The sequence below is a fragment of the Muntiacus reevesi genome, chromosome 3, assembly GCF_963930625.1.
Source record: "Muntiacus reevesi chromosome 3, mMunRee1.1, whole genome shotgun sequence".
NCBI classification, from domain to species: Eukaryota; Metazoa; Chordata; class Mammalia; order Artiodactyla; family Cervidae; genus Muntiacus; species Muntiacus reevesi.
The window spans coordinates 217,833,225-217,852,001 of NC_089251.1; positions in this window are offsets into that span (position 1 = coordinate 217,833,225).

Sequence of the window (18,777 nt, forward strand, 5' to 3'; positions counted from 1 at the left end):
CATACTGTCCTCCATAGTGGTTGCATCAATTTACATTCCCACCAACAGTGTAAAAAGTTTCCCTTTTTGCCACACACTCTCCAGCATTTACTGTCACTAATCTTTGATGATAGACATTCTGACGTGTGTGAGGTGACACTTTCAATATACTTTTTATTTGTATTTCTCTAGTAATTAGGCATTTTGAGCATCTTTTCCCATGCCTGTTGGCCATCTGTATGCCTTCTTTGAAGAAATGTCTATTTAGGTCTTCTTCCCTTCCCCCTGCCCCCTAATATTAGCTGTATTAGCTGTTTGTATATTTTGGAAATGAATCCCTTGTTGGTAGCATAATTTGCAACTATTTTCTTCCAGTCTGTAGGTTGTCTTTTCATTTTGTTCATGGCTTCATTTGCTGTGAAGAAGCTCTCAAGTTTAATTAGGTCCCATTTGTTTATTTTTGTTTTTATTTCCATTAGTCTAAGAGACAGAGCCAAAAAGATACATTGCTTTGGTTTATGTGACAGTGTCTAGCCTATATATTCCTATAGGAGTTTTATAGTATCCTGAATTATATTTAAGTCTAATCATTTTGAGCTCATTTTTGCATATGCTGTTAGAAAATGTCCTAATGTTATTCTTTTACATGTAGCTGTCTAATTTTCCCAACACCACTTACTGAAGAAACTGCCTTTTATCCATTGTATATTTTTGCCTCCTTTATTGAAGATCAATTGACCATAAATGCCTGGGTTTATCTGGGGGCTTCCTATCTTGCTCCATTGATCTATATGTTTGTTTCTGTGACACTACCATACTATTCTCATTACTGTAGCTTTGTAGTTGATTTCCAGCCTCATAGTGCTGTGGTCAAAAAGATGTTTGATGTGATTTCAGTTTTAAATTTACTGAGGCTTTCTTTGTGGCTCAGCCTGTGATCTATCCTGGATAATGTTCTGTGTGCACTTAAAATAATGCATATTCCAATGCTTTCAGTTGGTATACATGTGTGCTCAGTCAAGTCTGACTCTTTGCAATCCTATGGACTGTAGTCTGCCAGGGTCCTCTGAAATGCTTTATAAATGTCAGTTAAGTCCATCTGGTCTAATGTGCCATTTCATTTAAGGTTTATGTTTCCTTATTTATTTTCTGTCTAAATATTCTGCCATTGCTATCAGTGTAATACTAAAGTCCCCCACTATTATTGGGTTATTGTCAATTTACTGTTTTATGTGTGTTAGCATTTGCCTTACATATGGAGAGGTGCTTCTATGTTGGCTGCATGTGAAAGTGAAAGTTGTTCAGTCATGTCCAACTCTTTGTAATCCCATGAACTATACAGTCCATGGAAATCTCTAGTGTAGAATACTGGAGTGGGTAGCCATTCCCTCCTCCAGAGGATCTTCCCAACCCAGAGAGCAAACCCAGGTCTCCTGCATTTCAGGTGGATTCTTTACCCCAGCCACAAGGGAAGCCCAAGAATACTGGAGTGGGTAGCCTAACCCTTCTCCAGCAGATCTTCCTGACCCAAGAATTGAACTGGGGTCTTCTTCACTGCAGGCAGATTCTTTACCAACTGAGCTATCAGGAAAGCCCATGTTGGGTGCATATATACTTACAATCATTATATATTCTTTTTGGATTGATCCTTTGATCATTACGTAATATCTTTCCTTGTCTCATGTAATAGTCTTTTTTTTTTTTTAATCTATGTGGTCTTACGTAAGTATTGCTACCCCAGCTTTCTTTTGAATTTCATTCCACCCCCTTACCTTCAGTCTCTAAGACCTGAAGCAAGTCTCTCACAGGCAACATAAACACAGGTCCTGTTTTTGTGTTATTCAGCCATTCTATGCCTTTTCGTTGAATCATCCAGTTAATTTACATTTAAGGTAATTATTGATATGTATTTTCCTACTGCCATTGTTTTAATTGTTCTAGAATTGTTTTTGAATGTCCTTCCCACCCCCCTTTTCCTCTTTTGTTCTTTCCTCTTCTGACTTACTGATTATCTTTAGTGCTATGTTTGGGTTCCTTTTTCATTTTTGTGTGTATATTTATTATAGGTTTTTGGTTTGTGGTTACCATAAGGTTTTGCATAGGAATCTGCATATTACTTTTTTGGTTTGGATAAGCAATTGGGATAAAATAAGGCATTTTCCAAATGGAGATATTTGTTTGAAAAGACTTGAAGTGAAGATTACATATTTTCAATAAAGTAATATAGCATTTGATGTAAAGTAATGGGTTCTCCTCATGGAGATAAACTAGATCACAGAAAACCAGTTAAAGAGCTGATATGCTGATAAAGAAGAGAGGCGGGAACTATACATACTGAAGTTTGGGATGACTTATCTAGCAGAACAAATTTAAAAAAAAATCTGGATTCAAGATGATGGAGTAGAAGGCTGTGCACTCATCTCCTCCTGCAAAAGCACCTAAATTACAACTAGCTGTTGAACAAGCATCGATAGGAGGATGCTGGAACCACAATACTGTAAAGTAATTAGCCTCCAATTAAAACAAATTAACTAATTAAAAATTAAAAAGATACCCCACATGCAAAGATAAACAAGCTGCAGCAAGACAGTAGGAGGGGCACAGTCATGATCAAATCAAATCCCATACACACTAGGTGGGTGACCCACGGAATGGAGAACAACAATACCAAAGAAGTTTTGCACTATTGTGAAGGTTCTGAACCCCATGATAGGCTTCCCAGCCTGGGGATCTGACAAAGGGATTGAGAATCCCTGGGGAATCTGCCCTTGAGGGCCAGTGGGATTTGACTACAGGCCTTCCAGAGAACTGAGGGCACAAAAAAAATTTCTCACACACCAAGACCCAGAGGAGAGGAGCAGGGATCCCACAGAAGACTGAACCAAAACTACCTGTTAGTGTTGGCAAGCCTCCTCTGGAGGCTTGGGTTGTCAGTGGAAGGTCCCACTTGGAATAAACCCTCCTGGAGTTCTCCATTATCCCTACCATAGAGCCTGTAGACCTCAAGCCAAACAACTACCAGGAAGGGAGTGCAACCCCACTTATTAGCAGATAATTGGATTAAAGCTTTACTCAGCAAGACCCTGCCCGAGCAAGACCCAGAATAAAATAATTTCAGTTAATAAAAATTTAACTACCATTTATAAAGAAATTACTCATGTCTGCCAATCTGTAAGAGGTGACACCAAGAATTAACTCTCCATGTTTCTGACTCCAAAGCTTATTTTGTCATTAACATATGTCAGTAACTGAGATTTTGGTGAGATTCTAGTGTTTTTCTTGGTGCACAGGAAGTATATGATTGATTGATAAAGTTAATTTTCATATTTTGATCACTAACTAGAATATATATTTGATTTTAAGAAGTATCAGATTTTTTTAATGAGAATTTAGTATTTCTAAGGGTCTTAAATATATTATAGAAATGCTAATGTTATAGGTATCAAAATATATTTTGGAATTTGAGGTTTTCAACTAGAAGAATTTTATCTTGATCTGACACTATACTTTCCCCTAACCTCTTACTTTTAATAATTGATTTTAAATATTTTTGGAAGATACAGGATATGTTAATGTTTGCCCTACATTAAATTCAGAGGTACTTCCTACTAGTTTTTAAGATAAATAAAAACTGCTTGAAATTCAGTCCCAATGAAACTCCGTATTCAAGGGTTTCTTGAAAGTGACTCCATTTATAGTATATCCTTCTGGAAATCAAAGGCAACCTCTAAATGGCATAAAACTTCAGAAATATTGTTAAAAGTTTGTCATTGATAACTAAATAAAGGTAGGCATCAGGATTTCCCAAGGAATCTTTATACAATTAACATTATAAAATCTAAGTAATTCATTCAGTCCTAAGACATTGGATTGAAAGATATCTCAAAGTTAATAGAGGTAAAAAAATGATTTTATTTATTTTGATATTTATTAGTTTTCAAAAATCAGTGTATAAAATTAGATTTGCATTAGTTCTCAGGAATGACAGAAATATTACGTTTGACTTCTCAGTTGGTTCCACAATTTATTCCAGTCTAACTTGATGCTGAAAATTAACTATGTATTTTAAATACATCAATATATGTGTCTCACTTTTCAAAAAATTAATATAACTTTTATCTACAACCTTTGGTATTAGCTTAATGATCCTTCATTTTACTTAAGCTCATTTTCAACATTGTTCTACTCAATAAAAGGCAAAACAGACATGACATGAAACTGCTTTTTATGCTTTAACTACTAGCCAAATGTTAAAGTTTTTCTTTGATTTCTAAATTTTCCTCATAACTCTGTTCTTTAATTAAACAAACACAGTGGCAATTGAATGTGGATAATGCAATTCTTTTCTTAAAGGTATTCTTACCCATTGTTTTGTTTCACATTATTTTACTGATAAATTTACCAAGCATAAGGAACAACTTATCTTTGCAGTCTCATCAATTTAAAAGCTACATCTGATTTAATTAATAGGGGGAGTTTATGGGAAAAGCTTTTATCGATGGGCATTGGTTTAAGATATCTTGGCCTTTTGAGAGTGATGCACTATAATAATTGGTGTAAGATCAGTTTGAGAGGCCAGGTCACTTTATATTCTCTCCCAACTAATAGAGAAGTCAGGTGAGGTTGTTTCCTGACACAGCTACTATTTCATTATTTTGGCTGATATTGCTGACCCTGAGAAGCTATTTCCAGTATTACTTGGACCCAGTAGATACAGTCATTGACAGGCACAATGTAAATATAGAAAATAAGCCAGTCTATTCATATCAGGACACCAATTTTCCATTAATTTTCCACTCTTGATTAATGATAGATTACACCTATCAAATCCATCATTTTGTGATATAAAAACAAGATAGGCAACTATGGTGTAGGGACCAGGATAATTACTGATCTGAGTGCAAGGGAAACTGTTCTAGCCGAGGTTTTGACACAGTAAGCCTTTGTCTAAATAACTTTACGCAGTGATTCTCAATTTCCATTGCACACTACAGTCACTGGAGCACCTTCAAACCAAACAAATGTGAACTCTGATGACTGGTCCCAATGCTAGGGCTTTATCCTTCATTTTTTTTCAGGTATTAAATAGTCCAACTTATAATCTTAGTGTCTTTGTTTTTGTTTCACAAATAGATAGTAGCACATTTAATCTAAAATTGAAAAGTCAAGAATAAATATCTTAACCTGTATAAATTTTAATAAAAACTGCTTCTATTTTCTAAGTGATTTTGAAGCTGTATATATATATTTTTTTTTTTCCCTTATGGATACTTTTCTTATTTTATTCTTTAATAAAATCCATATTATCTAATATAAAAACAAATAGAATAAAATTCAGTCCTAATTCTTCTAGAGGATACAGATTCCTAATTCCTTAACCATTTCAGATAAAAACAAATGCTTAACTGAAAACATAAATACATTTTTCAAATCATTAACTCCCCAAAAAATGCTTCATTAGTTGTTTATTACCTAATATACACCTTACTACCATTATCCTATTAAATTTCTTAGTCTTGTAATATATAAATTGCAAACAGGAGGAATTATCAATCTACAACAAATCTTCCATTTGCAATCTAGTAGACAAGATTTACCTTAATTATCTTACATTTGTTATTACTGCTTGACAGATGAAGAAAGGATGATCTTGGATCCTATGAATTTCCAGAAAATGAAATAAAAATCTTTGATTCATTAGGTGGTTACTTTAATACATAAGGGGTCAAATCTAAAGATTTATAGTTTCAGAAAATAGTAAAGATAGCCGAAAGAAACTGAGAGATGAGGAGGAACAGTTCTCTGAATTATATTCTTGCGTCTTTGAATCTCTGGCATGTAAAGTTATGTGCATCATCCTAACCTCATGACTTCCGGCTGTCACTTTTTCCTTCCCTATACTCTACAATGAGAATCTGCATAAAATATGCATCTCAATCTGCCTTTTGATGGCTCCAAGTTCTCTTGAATTCCAACTGAGTTTATATACAAATCAATGAAGGTGATCAAGTATCATATTTTCACAGATAATGCCAAAGGAATTAATTTAAAGTTGAAAATCAAACATATAGGGTTAAAACAATGGGACAGTCAGAAGCTATGAGAATCTCCAATGTGGAAGTTGCTGAACAGAGATATATTATTTCATTTTCACCTGATGGAGACATTTAAGACCCTCTGGAGATGAAAATGTCTGAATTTTTGCTGTGTGTCTGTAAGTTTTGTCCTATTTTTTGTCTCCCAGGTTCATTTTGTCAATTACTATTAAGCTTTTTTTAAAAAAGTACATTTTATGCAACCATAATTTATGAGACCAAGCAAGACCTCCCGAGTCTCAACTTTGTTTCTCGTTTCTCCTTTCTCCTGTCTCGTCCAGTAGGATTCTTTCCTCACAATCATGGGTGTCAAGAATATACAGAGTATTTCCGTGAGGAGGGGACTCACATACACCGGCATCAGAGTCTGTGTCACCCCTTTATTTCTACTGTCTTTAACAGAAAATGATCACTCTTTATATCTTCTTGAGAATCTACCTTTTTTGACACAAATTGATTTTGTGGCATATGACCTCACAGATTTATTTCTTAACTTTATTTGAATCCATTGTTTTATTTTATTTCATCTTTTTGAATATATATTTGCTTTCTACATTGTGTTTAATCAATTTGCCTTTAGATTTTTCTTCCTCACATTGCCCACCAATAAAATCTAGAAAGTTTTTTGTTTATTGCTATCTTAGGACTTAGAGATTACTTTTAAGATATAAAGTAATTTAATACAAAGTATTGAATAATATAAAAGAATTTAGGATTAAATTATATATATACTATTTCAAAATTCTATACCCTATATTTTGATTCTATTGTTTTCTTTTATCAGTTTAATTAAATTAGCACTTATTAACCCCTTAATAATTGATGACATTGTACTATAGGTAGGGAGCATAGAACTACTATTCCCCAGGGTTTTTATAATCATGACCCCAAAGGTCAATATGTCACAACCATCCATCAATTTAATTTGACTTAAAATGCCTTTTGCTAGCTACTCAGATACACTAACAGCTAATGGTTCCCGTCCATGAACTAATGTGAATAGTTATTATCCTATAAGCACTATTACTGAGGTGAGAGAAATATGAGCTCTTATCACAGATGCCTTCACCACCCTTGCTCACAACCTTCTGAAGACCTGACCCTACACATATTTGAAATATGTTTTACCATCCTTTCTAGAAGATAAGAACTTAAATTTAATTATAGTAAGTCCAAAATTATAGCTTTTGGGAAAGAGTCACACACTAAATCCAGGTTTATAGAAAACCATAAAACTGAAAAAGTTAGTACTTATATCAAACTTAGAAGTGACTTTTAATAGCAAGTTACTGAGCAGCCCATTTAGATTGGGGGAAAATCAAAGCATTTCTCTTATGGATTGCTATCATCTTTTGAAGCTTGATGGCTTATTTTCTGTTCTGTTTCCTCTTAAAAGCTGTTATAAAATAACATTATTATAAGATGTTTTACATATATAATTGGCCAATGTAATAAAAATTCTTGAAAGCAATTCACAGCTATTTTTCAAATGCACCATTCTTAATGTAATATTCCACAGATTGTAGCACCAGTAAATAATATGAGTGAAATGTACTCAGTCCAAATTTGTACTGTTTTCTATCATATTAATTGTGAATTTTATAATATAGATATACTCTTTTCATTATATTATTAAAACTTTGTTTTGCATATATCTTGTCACTTCTGAGGTGTGAATTTGTTTACTTTCCAATGGATAGTAATATTTTGAAAAAAAAAAGCAATACTTACTGCACATTTAATAGTGAAATAAAATTCTGCAAGAGAAATAATTTTCCAGAACAGAAAGTAGAAGAAATTTGAAGTTTCCATCAAATAGCTTATTTTCACTTTTTGGGGGGTTTTTTTGGAAAACAAAATGCATTTTTATTATTGCTTTTATTTTCTTATTGTCCATTTCTTTCCTCTTCATCTCAATCATCATCATAGAAAACACTAGTTTTTCTAATCATGTTCCAGACACCGTTCTTAGTGCTTTCCTGCATTTTCTATTTTATTATTCATACCTACACAGCAAAGTAGGTGTTTTTATTACTCGCCCCCCATGGCACAGATTAGACAACCGAAGCACAGAGATTTAGTTTTTCTCCCCACATCTTTATTTCCTAGAAATCCGTGGGCATCTTGGAACAGATGAATTCTGCTGAAGTTGTTCTTAAACAAAACACTTAGGATTTTAAATGCTAAGCTGCTAATAGACAAAAACACAACTTATACATTGCTCCTTCCTTACTATTCAGATATGAATCGGGTCCTCATCTGAAAAAAAATTCAAGAACTGTGTTTCAGCTCACTCAAAAAATGAGCAGACCACCTTCTCAAGCATAAAAATTCAATGATGCTAATCCAATATAGAAAGTATCTCTGATATACCAAAATGTCAATGCATTAATTTGCAAGGAGAAATTCAAATCCCTGAGGCACACTGGTGTTTGTACTGACCAGTGTAAAGATGAGGACCAGTTAGCATCATTTATCAACAAGTCAGTGTTCACTCAGCCTCTGAGATTTATCCTAGACACACAACTGCCCTCTTCTGGCCTCAAACTGCTTCATATCCTATTGGCTTAGTTCTTAAAATACCTTTACATCATTATCTCAATTTAGCTTTCATTATAAAAGTAATTTGTTTATTTATTTATTTATTTTCTCCTCTTTCTTTCTGAACCTCTTTTCCCATCAAGGTAAGACTTAATTCTTCTTTTTCTGTATTTGCTCTAACCTATCTTGTTTTCTACTCTTAATGTTATCACTCTGCTAAAAAATGTCACTATATCCTGTCTAGTGTTTTAATAGTTTCTGAATTGGAAAATCCAGTAAACAATCTCCACTGTCAGAAGATTAATTTTCTTAAAGTATAGCTCAAATAATATAATTTTTCTTCACAAACTCCCCCACTGACTACTGAATTAATGAATAAATATTTTTAAACACACAGTTAAACAGCCAACAGCATTCAATACTTCAACTAATCTCCCTTATATTTCACTCATGGTCCTCTAAATTAACTCTACACTTTATTAATTTACACATTCAGTTCTTTTTCCTGGAATAATTCTCCTCCCCACTTCTTTCTTACCTACTAAAATTTTTATCAGTCTATGAGGCCATTTAAATGTCAGCTCCTCCATGCAATGTTTCGGAGCTTCAGTCATAGATATCATATCCCTCCTCTGAATTCTCAGACAACTGCATTTTTACCTTTCTTACCACATAATTATTCTTTCTTATAATAGAGTAGGAAATGGCAACCTATTCTGGTATTCTTGCCTAGAAAACTCCATGGACAGAGGAGTCAGGTGGGCTATAATCCATGCAGTTGCAGAGTCAGACGTGACTGAGTTTGCACACACACACATATAATAGAGACACTTATGTGATTATCTATGTTTCTGGTGTTCCACCAGATCATAACTTCTACAGATCAGGATTTAGTCTTACTCATTTTTTATTCTTGACATTATCTATTTAACAAATTAAGTATTTAATGAAGGCCTGTCCCACTAAAATTAAATATATCAAAACAAAGCACTAAGGGCCATTATTTTTAGTTTCACTTCATCTTGAACTTTACTTCTCTGACAGTTCCCCAGAAAGGTGTATGCTTGATCTTTCATTATGTTTGCTGAAAGATCGAGCATTAAGTCAACAGTTTCAACTTGTGTAGGAAAAGGTGAAAGGCAATAGTTTATGTCCAGACAATATTTCATGATCTTCACTAAGATTTGAGTCTAAGATCTGTACTAGGTGGAAATGCAGTTTAAATGGGAAATTAGTCAATGACTTAATTTTATATGGTTGAAGAGTACTATCACGAATGGTTACTCTCAGTATACCCTTACAATGCCTAACGTCTTTCAGTTGTTCAAACAATTTAAAATTTAAATTTAGTCACACTTTCACTCAGATACCATGAGATCTGTTGAATACTTTTTTAATGGCTTTAGCGTAGTGGATATTTTTTGTAGTTTTCAAAGTAAATATTTGGGAAGAGACCATTGCTGAGGAGACCCACAGCATCTGTGAGCAACTGAGATGTACATCTCTGGGCTGGGCATCTAAATGCTTAGTTTATGCTCAGATACAGGGCAGTTCCACCAATGAGGAAAGCAGAATGGGTATCTGGCATATTCCTTTCCAATCTGCTTCAGAGGATTTTACTTATGGCATGGACAACTTTTAAATTTTTTGTTGAAGTGATAAAATCTCACTGTACACAACATAGGATTTATAATATGTCAATTAATTTAGAAAGATGTCACACTAATAAGTGTATCTTCTATTACAAGCACATATGGAGACAAAACCTCCTTAAAAATTTAATTTCTTTGCATTCTCTTAACCTAAGGATACGTTTTCCTCCTAGAAGAACCTTGATTATGTGTGTTGAAAAACCCTGTAGGAATCTTCCTATAATGATATTCCTTATTGGGTTAGATCTGTTTTCTCTCTGCACCTAAAAAAATAAAATTAAGGGCTCAAAGTATACTTTGTTCCTCCTTCTGAAAAGACAGTTTAAGTAATATACATATGTCCAATTTTGTTGATTTTTTTCTGTTCATTTTTTGACTTAGATACAAAATTAATAGAATGGATTTTTTTTTTTTTTAAGTTTTAGGACATCAAACTAAAACTGTAAAGTACCAAGGGTCAAGATAAGTTAGGGAATGGCAGAATATCTCATAATACCTAGACACTTGCTTCCTCTTCTTGCTTGACTTGTGCTACAAGGTAAGCAGGAATTAAATTCCTGCAAGTTTAATTTGTGTGTGTGTATATATGTGTGTGTGTGTGTGTGTGTGTGTGTGTATGCAGATGGTACTATATATATATATATATGTATGCATATATGCATGGTCAAATTCATAGTACTGTATGTTTACCTCAGGTTTTTATGAGTTTCAACTGAAATGTTGAATCTAAAAACATTGTAAAAATAAGCCTATATACTATTCAAATTTAGGTGGAAACAGCTAGTTGAATTACAGAATAGAGGAGAAAAAATTAAATAGTTGGGAGGAAGTAGGTAGATGGAAAATAGTTGAGAAAAACATGAAGGAGAAATTCAAGGTAGTGCAAATTCTAGACATTTTCCTTCAGAAATATGTCTCACTGATTTTATAAAATAATGTATCTACTTGTGACTGCTTTGCCAGTGCCAAGAAGAACTTTCAAAAACATTCTCTAAACATTTTTCTGAAGCAACTTCTTGCTTTCTTTTAACATGCTTTCTGGCTTGTATGATCAAATGCCATATTCAGGTAGTATTTTTATTTTGAATTTAAAAATAAAACCTCTATGCAGTTGATGGGAGCTGAAATGAAGTCACCAAAAGCTGGATATTTCTGCTGAGTTCACGATGCACTGCAATGCTGTGTGGAGCGAGAGTATCACAGTATTAAAAAATATGAAAAATGATAAATACTTCACATAACATCAAAAAATCACCTTGCAAAAATGAATTGTTGAGTTGTATGTGTTCTGTGTTGCTTTACCATCTTGAAGCTAATGCTTCAGATGGATCCCCTTAGTCACCTTTGCATCCATACGTTGCTAAAAACAACTTTTTGATGCTTTTTCAGGTATTGTGCTCTCTTTTCAGTTTTAAATTTAGTTTTGAAAACACATATTTCTAATTTATAGATTGACAATGGAAGCATTTAAATTCAAATTACTCTATTGGGATATTCAGAGCAAAATTATAATTCTATTTTTTACACTGTCTTTTCTTTTGGCATCTCAGGAAAACCCACGTCTCTGATACAATCCACAGACTGAAAGAAAAAATAGTATGCCTTCTCAGTAATTTATCACTTTCTGTATGATGGAAAGCCTTATTTTCTAAAAGAAATATCAGAAATGTGAAGGAATTTGTTACATGATTTTACCATTTTATCAAGAACAAGAATAATGGTTTAACACTTCCCGTAATTCCACTTTCTCGGTCTGAATACAAAATAAGTTGCACAAGTTCAAGATTAACAGATCCTAATTGAAATGCTAAAAGACAAATACACAGTGTAATCATCCAGTTTAAAGTTTAACATTTTTGAAGATATTTCAATGTGAAAAAAATCTGTTCAGAGAGTTCTTAACACATGTCATATTATTGGAGGAAATGAGCACTGATTTTTCTAGATGTTTTCAGTGCCTAACAAAATACAGTATTTTATCTTGACTTTCTAACTAAGCACCATATTTTTTAACAGATGCTATTTCTCTTCTGATTACTGTATCCCACTATGAATTACCTCTCTTGGGAAAACAGGAGGGGGAAGCTTTTCATCAAAACATAAATCTATGCACCTGAAACACACTATGTTCTAAAGACAATAAAAAATTATACACATACAATAATCTATCCTTGCCAATTTGAAAAATCATCAAACCTTTAGAGCAGAAATAGCGAGGCCTTGGGAGACACTATAAAACCATTAGAGCAGTATATTTATACTTTCAAAGTTGGTATTATTCTATCCCAATAAAACCTTTCCATATATGCAAACAGCAATGGCAGCAAAGTAAATTGAATTATTTATAAAATATTATGTTTTTCTTATAGGACTGCTGAAAAGATGTTTTAGACTATGATGCTGTTAGAAAGTGCTATCGTGTTGCACATACCAAGGATTCTAATTAGACTTGTCAATCACTGATTGATTACCACCATAAGATGAAAGAGCAATTGCATCCTGGCAATTATATTATCTTAAGGGTACAAAATGCAATGCTCTGCTCTCAGCTGTCAGCAAGATTCCACTGAATGAAGGCCTGTTCTATCACCACAGGCTGTTCAAAGGCCCTTCTGAGAACCTAAATGGCACATTAAGCTCTGGGAATATTGCTACTCAAAAGAGAAAAATGTAGTAGAGTGAGATTGACTAAATTTTAATTTATGAATGAGATCACATGGCTCTCTGGCCTTAACATTCTATAATTTTAGGAAAATATGATCCACGGTAACATGCAAAATTAGCCTGTGTTTCTGTATTTCATATACTTTCTCATCTGCTTCCACATGTCTCTCTGTTGACTCCCACTATGTACAAACACCTCCACTTCTATAAGTAGGCACATGTGTTTTGTGTATTGAACTTTGCTTTTTGGTATATAAGACTTTTAAAATATTCAGCAGATATTTATTTTTCTAAATATATTCTAGCTAAATTGGAGAAAGAAATGGCAACCCACTCCAGTATTCTTGCCTAGAGATTTCCATGGACCGACGAGCCTGACAGGCTATAGTCCATGGGGTCACAGAGTTGGACACGACAGCAATGAACACACATTCTAGCTAAATAAGTATTATTTTTTTTTCCTTTCTTTCTAAGGATATTATATTGTCAGGCATTAATTATTTAATAATGGCATTGCCAAATATTATTTTTCATTCCAAAATATACTATTTTGGAAAGATTATAGTCTCCAGTAGTATGTTTTTAGGAGTCTCTTTCAAATTCCAAATTCAGGAGTATGGTATATAAGAAGGTTGTAATTTAGGAACTCTACAGACGTAATAGTTTCAAATATTTGAAGGGGAAAAAAGAAACAGTAAAATGATTTGGAATAGAGGAAAAGTTTTAAATTAGAGTTTCATTTTAAATTTAACATTTTTAGCATTTTTAATAAGGAATATTGGATGAGCTTCTAATTACTACTGTTACAAAGAAACCACTCAAAACTCAGGAGTGGCAAATAGCACCATTTCATTATGTTCAAGGACTCTGCAGGACAGCCATTAGGGTAGAACACACTGATAGTCTTTCTGCTTCACAGGGTTTGGGACTCATCTGGGAAGAGCTCAAGTCCAGCAGGGACTGGAATCATCTACAGTTTCCTTCTCATGCTTTTCTTGTAGCAGGGATGAGATTACTCAAAGGACAGGCATAGCTGGATGCATCAACTAGGGCACCTATGGAAGGCCTTCCACATGACTTGATAGTCTCATCATCTGAGAGAGAAATGTCTTGAGAGTATTCCAAGTGAATCAGGGTGAAACTACATGGACATTTACAAACTAGCTCCAGTCACATAGGATCACTTCACCCAGGCTCTGTTACTTGAAGCAAATACAAACCTCACTTACTCTCTTGGCAAAATGACACAGGATTACCTCTCATATAAGGAAGGTCAAATGATTTCCCATTATTTTAAAAAATCACCCAAGTGTCATCTGACCACAGTTTATGTACATTTATCAGATCTGCACAACAGACTTAGGCTAACCCTAAGACTTCTCAAATGTCTCAACTATTTTTACCTGATTATATTTTTTGTTAAAGTACAGTTGATTTACAATGTTGTGTTGGTTTCTAATATGGCTTACTTAAGGATATTGGGCATAGTTCCCTATGCTATAAAATAGGGTTTTGTTGTTTATACTTTATATCTAGTAGTTTGTACCTGATAAACCTAAACTCCTAATTTTATCCTTCCCCATCCCCATTCCCCTATGGTAAAGTTTGTTTTCTATGTCTCTGAGTCTATTTGTTTCATAAACAAATTCATCTGTGTCATGTTTTAGATTCCACATATAAATGATATCATATGGTATTTGTCTTTATCTGACTTACTTCACTTAATATGATAATCTCTAGGCCCATCTGATATTGCTGCAAATAACATTTTATTCTTTTTTATGACTGAGTAGTATTCCATCATGTGTATATATCACATCACATTCCTCTGTCCATGGACATCTAGGTTGCTTCTATTAAGTATTGCAGCTATGAAAAATGGGGTGCATATATCTTTTTGAATTATAGTTTTGTCCAGATATATGTCCAGAAGTGGGATTAATGGATCATAAGGCAACTCTATTTCTAGTCTTTGTTCTTTTTTTTTATTTTTTAGAAACCTCCATATTGTTTTCCATAATGGCTGCACCAGTTTACATTCTGTCCAACTCTGTAGGAGGCTTTGCTTTTCTCCACATCCTTCCCAGCATCAAATGTTTCAGCTCTTTATGGAATTAGGTTCAAATTCAAAATCCAGGATTCTGTCAACTAAATAAGGTCCAGAGATGGATGAAACTCCTCAGAGTGATTCCTCTAGTAAAGTCTGTGAATATAGTTTCTCTCAACCTGAAGACTGATGAACCAAAGAGTCTCATTATCTCCCCCCACATACCCAAGTACAATACTCTTGGGTAACTGCAGTGGCACTCATGCTCAAAAATAGATGTGGGATTGGGCTAAGGAAAGGAACAAGAAGTATACAGGAGTCACCGGCATATAACATTTCTGAAATCCAGCCAGCATGAGCTTCTAGTGTCTAGATTAGAGCCCAGTCCTATTTCTTTACTCCTGGATTTGGAATTCTCTGTGTCTGTTAGTCCACCCTCCAGGTCCTTGTTCTGCTCTCTGAGTCATCCTTCCTTTTCTGTAAGAGGCAGCCCAATTTTGCAGTTGAGAAGTTATTTCAACTTGATTCTGATTATTCCTGCTCAGGAAAAGGAAGTCACCATATTTTCAAGAATAATTTACCCTGCATAGCAGAAGGAAGAGCTGCTTTTATTAAATGAGAATGCCTACTGGATTTGAGAAGCATATGACAGCCAAGAATTCAACTACTCAAGAATGAAAGTTTGGTCACTTTAGTGTTCCATTAAGGTCAGGCAAGAAAAAGCTGAGAGCAAGGCAGATTTAGAATGGATAATGGAGGAGGGAAAGAACGAGTACTGCTTATGGCTCCAAGCTCAGCTACAGAAATAGGGGCTATATTACTCCCCCTTCTAAGTTTACTCTCAGGAAAAAAGGCACCTGGAAACCACAGAGGAGCTGCTCTTTGAACATGTGTAGACAAACGTATCAGTTCAGGACAGTGAACTGTGGTGGCTAAATCCAAGACTCAGATTTCCTTCTGTAGGAATACATTGATAGATGAAGCTGCTGTATTCTTGAAGATACCACCATTTTTGTACACACAGTCTTTTCTATACAATCTTGAATTCCCAGAAACTTTGGCTGTGTTAAAATTTATTAGAACTACACTGTGGTCTAAGATTCTGCCTATCCAAATTTCCGTTCTTCTCTCTCTCCTTTATAGGTGTCGTACCTGTATCATGGTCCAGCAGCTTTCCCTCCCTGTTTGGGCTCCCTCCTCCTTTTCCCTCACAGGTATTTCCCCCTAAAAGCTTATTATAATGTAATCCTGTCTAGACATCTGATTCTGGGAAGACCTGAAATAATGCACTGGGGGTTGGGTTGATTCATTTTAAAGCCAGAAAGTCCTAGCTCTTATAGATTCTTTAAGCTCTGCCTGAAAATTTAAATTGGTTCTTCTTTAGCTTATTTCTCTATAGTCTCACCATATGAAGCACAAGAAAACAACTAACACCTTAAACATGTTGCCCAGAAATGTCCTTAGTCAGATCTATCTGTTCATTAGGTACATAGTCTATTTTCTATGTTACTGCAGGTACTAGCTGTGCTTAATTATTCATCACTCAGTCAGTTCAGTCACTCAGTCGTGTCCGACTCTGTGAACCCATGAACCACAGCACACCAGGACTCCCTGTCCATCACCAACTCCTGAAGTCCACCCAAATTCATGTCCGTTGAGTCGGTGATGCCATTCAATCATCTCATACTCAGTCGCCACTTCTCCTCCTACTTTCAATTTTTCCCAGCATCGAGGTCTTTTCAAATGAGTCAGCTCTTCTAATCAGGTGGCCAAAGTATTGGAGTTTCATCTTCAAAATCAGTCCTTCCAATGAACACGCAGGACTGATCTCCTTTCGGATGGACTGGTTGGATCTCCTTGCAGTCCAAGGGACTCTCAAGAATCTTCTCCAACAGCACAGCTCAAAAGCATCGATTCTTCAGTGCTCAGTTTTCTTTATAGTCCAACTCTCACATCCATACATGACTACTGGAAAAACCATAGCCTTGACTAGATGGACCTTTGGTGACAAGGTAATGTCTCTGCTTTTTAATAAGCTGTCTAGGTTGGTCATAACTTTCCTTCCAAGGAGTAAGCATCTTTTAATTTCATGGCTGCAGTCACCATCTGCAGTGATTTTGGAGCCCCCAAAAATAAAGTCAGCCACTGTTTCCACTGTTTCCCCATCTATTTGCCATGAAGTGACGGGACCAGATGCCATGATCTTAGTTTTCTGAATGTTGAGCTTTAAGCCAACTTTTTCACTCCCCTCTTTCACTTTCATCAAGAGGCTCTTTAGTTCTTCACTTTCTGTGATAAGGGTGGTGTCATCTGCATATCTGAGGTTTTGATATTTCTCCTGGCAATCTTGATTCCAGCTTTTGTTTCCTCCAGCCCAGTGTTTCTCATGATATACTCTGAATATAAGTTAAATAAGCAGGGTGACAATATACAGCCTTGACGTGCTCCTTTTCCTATTTGGAACCAGTCTGTTGTTCCATGTCCAGTTCTAACTGTTTCTTTCTGACCTGCATACAGGTTTCTCAAGAGGCAGGTCAGGTGGTCTGGTATTTCCATCTTGTGATCCACACAGTCAGAGATTTGGCATAGTCAATAAAACAGAAATAGATGTTTTTCTGAAACTCTCTTGCTTTTTCGATGATCCAGCAGATGTTGCCAATTTGATCTCTGGTTCCTCTGCCTTTTCTAAAACCAGCTTGAGCATCTGTAAATTCACGGTTCATGTATTGCTGAAGCCTGGCTTGGAGAATTTTGAGCATTACTTTACTAGTGTGTGAGATAACTGCAATTGTGCGGTGGTTTGAGCATTCTTTTGCATTGCTTTTCTTTGGGGTTCAAATGAAAACTGATATTTTCCAGCCCTGTGGCCACTGCTGACTTTTCCAAATTTGCTGGCATATTGAGTGCAGCACTTTCACAACATCATCTTTTAGGATTTGAAATAGCTCAACAGGAATTCCATCACCTCCCCTAACTTTGTTCATGGTGATGCTTCCTAAGGCCCACTTGACTTTGCATTCCAGGATATCTGGCTCTAGGTGAGCGATCACACCATCATGATTATCTGGGTCATGAAGATCTTTTTGTATAGCTCTTCTGCATATTCTTGCCACGTCTTCGTAATATCTTCTGCTTCTGTTAGGTCCATACCATTTCTGTCCTTTATTGAGCCCATCTCTGCATGAAATGTTCCCTTGGTATGTCTAATTTTCTTGAGAGATCTCTAGTCTTTCCCATTCTATTCTTTTCCTCTATTTCTTTGCATTGGTCACTGAGGAAGGCTTTCTTATCTCTCCTGGATGTTCTTTGGAACTCTGCATTCAGATGCTTGTATCTTTCCTTTTCTCCTTTGCTTTTAGCTTCTCTTCTTTTTACAGCTATTTGTAAGGCCTCCTCAGACAGCCATTTTGCTTTTTTGCATTTCTTTTTCTTGGGGATGGTCTTGATCCCTGTCTCCTGTACAATGTCACGAACCTCCATCCATAGTTCATCAGGCGCTCTGTCTATATTATCTAGTCCCTTCAATCTATTTCTCACTTCCACTGTATAGTCATAAGGGATTTGCTTTAGGTCATACCTGAATGGTCTAGTGGTTTTCCCCACTTTCTTCAATTTAAGTCTGAATTTGGCAATGAGGACTCATGATCTGAGACACAGTCAACTCCTGTTCTTGTTTTCGCTGACTGTATAGAGCTTCTCCATCTTCAACTACAAAGAACATAATCAATCTGATTTCAGTTTTGGCCACCTTCATCACTACATAACAAGAAATATATTTTCCTCCAATTTCCAATAATAG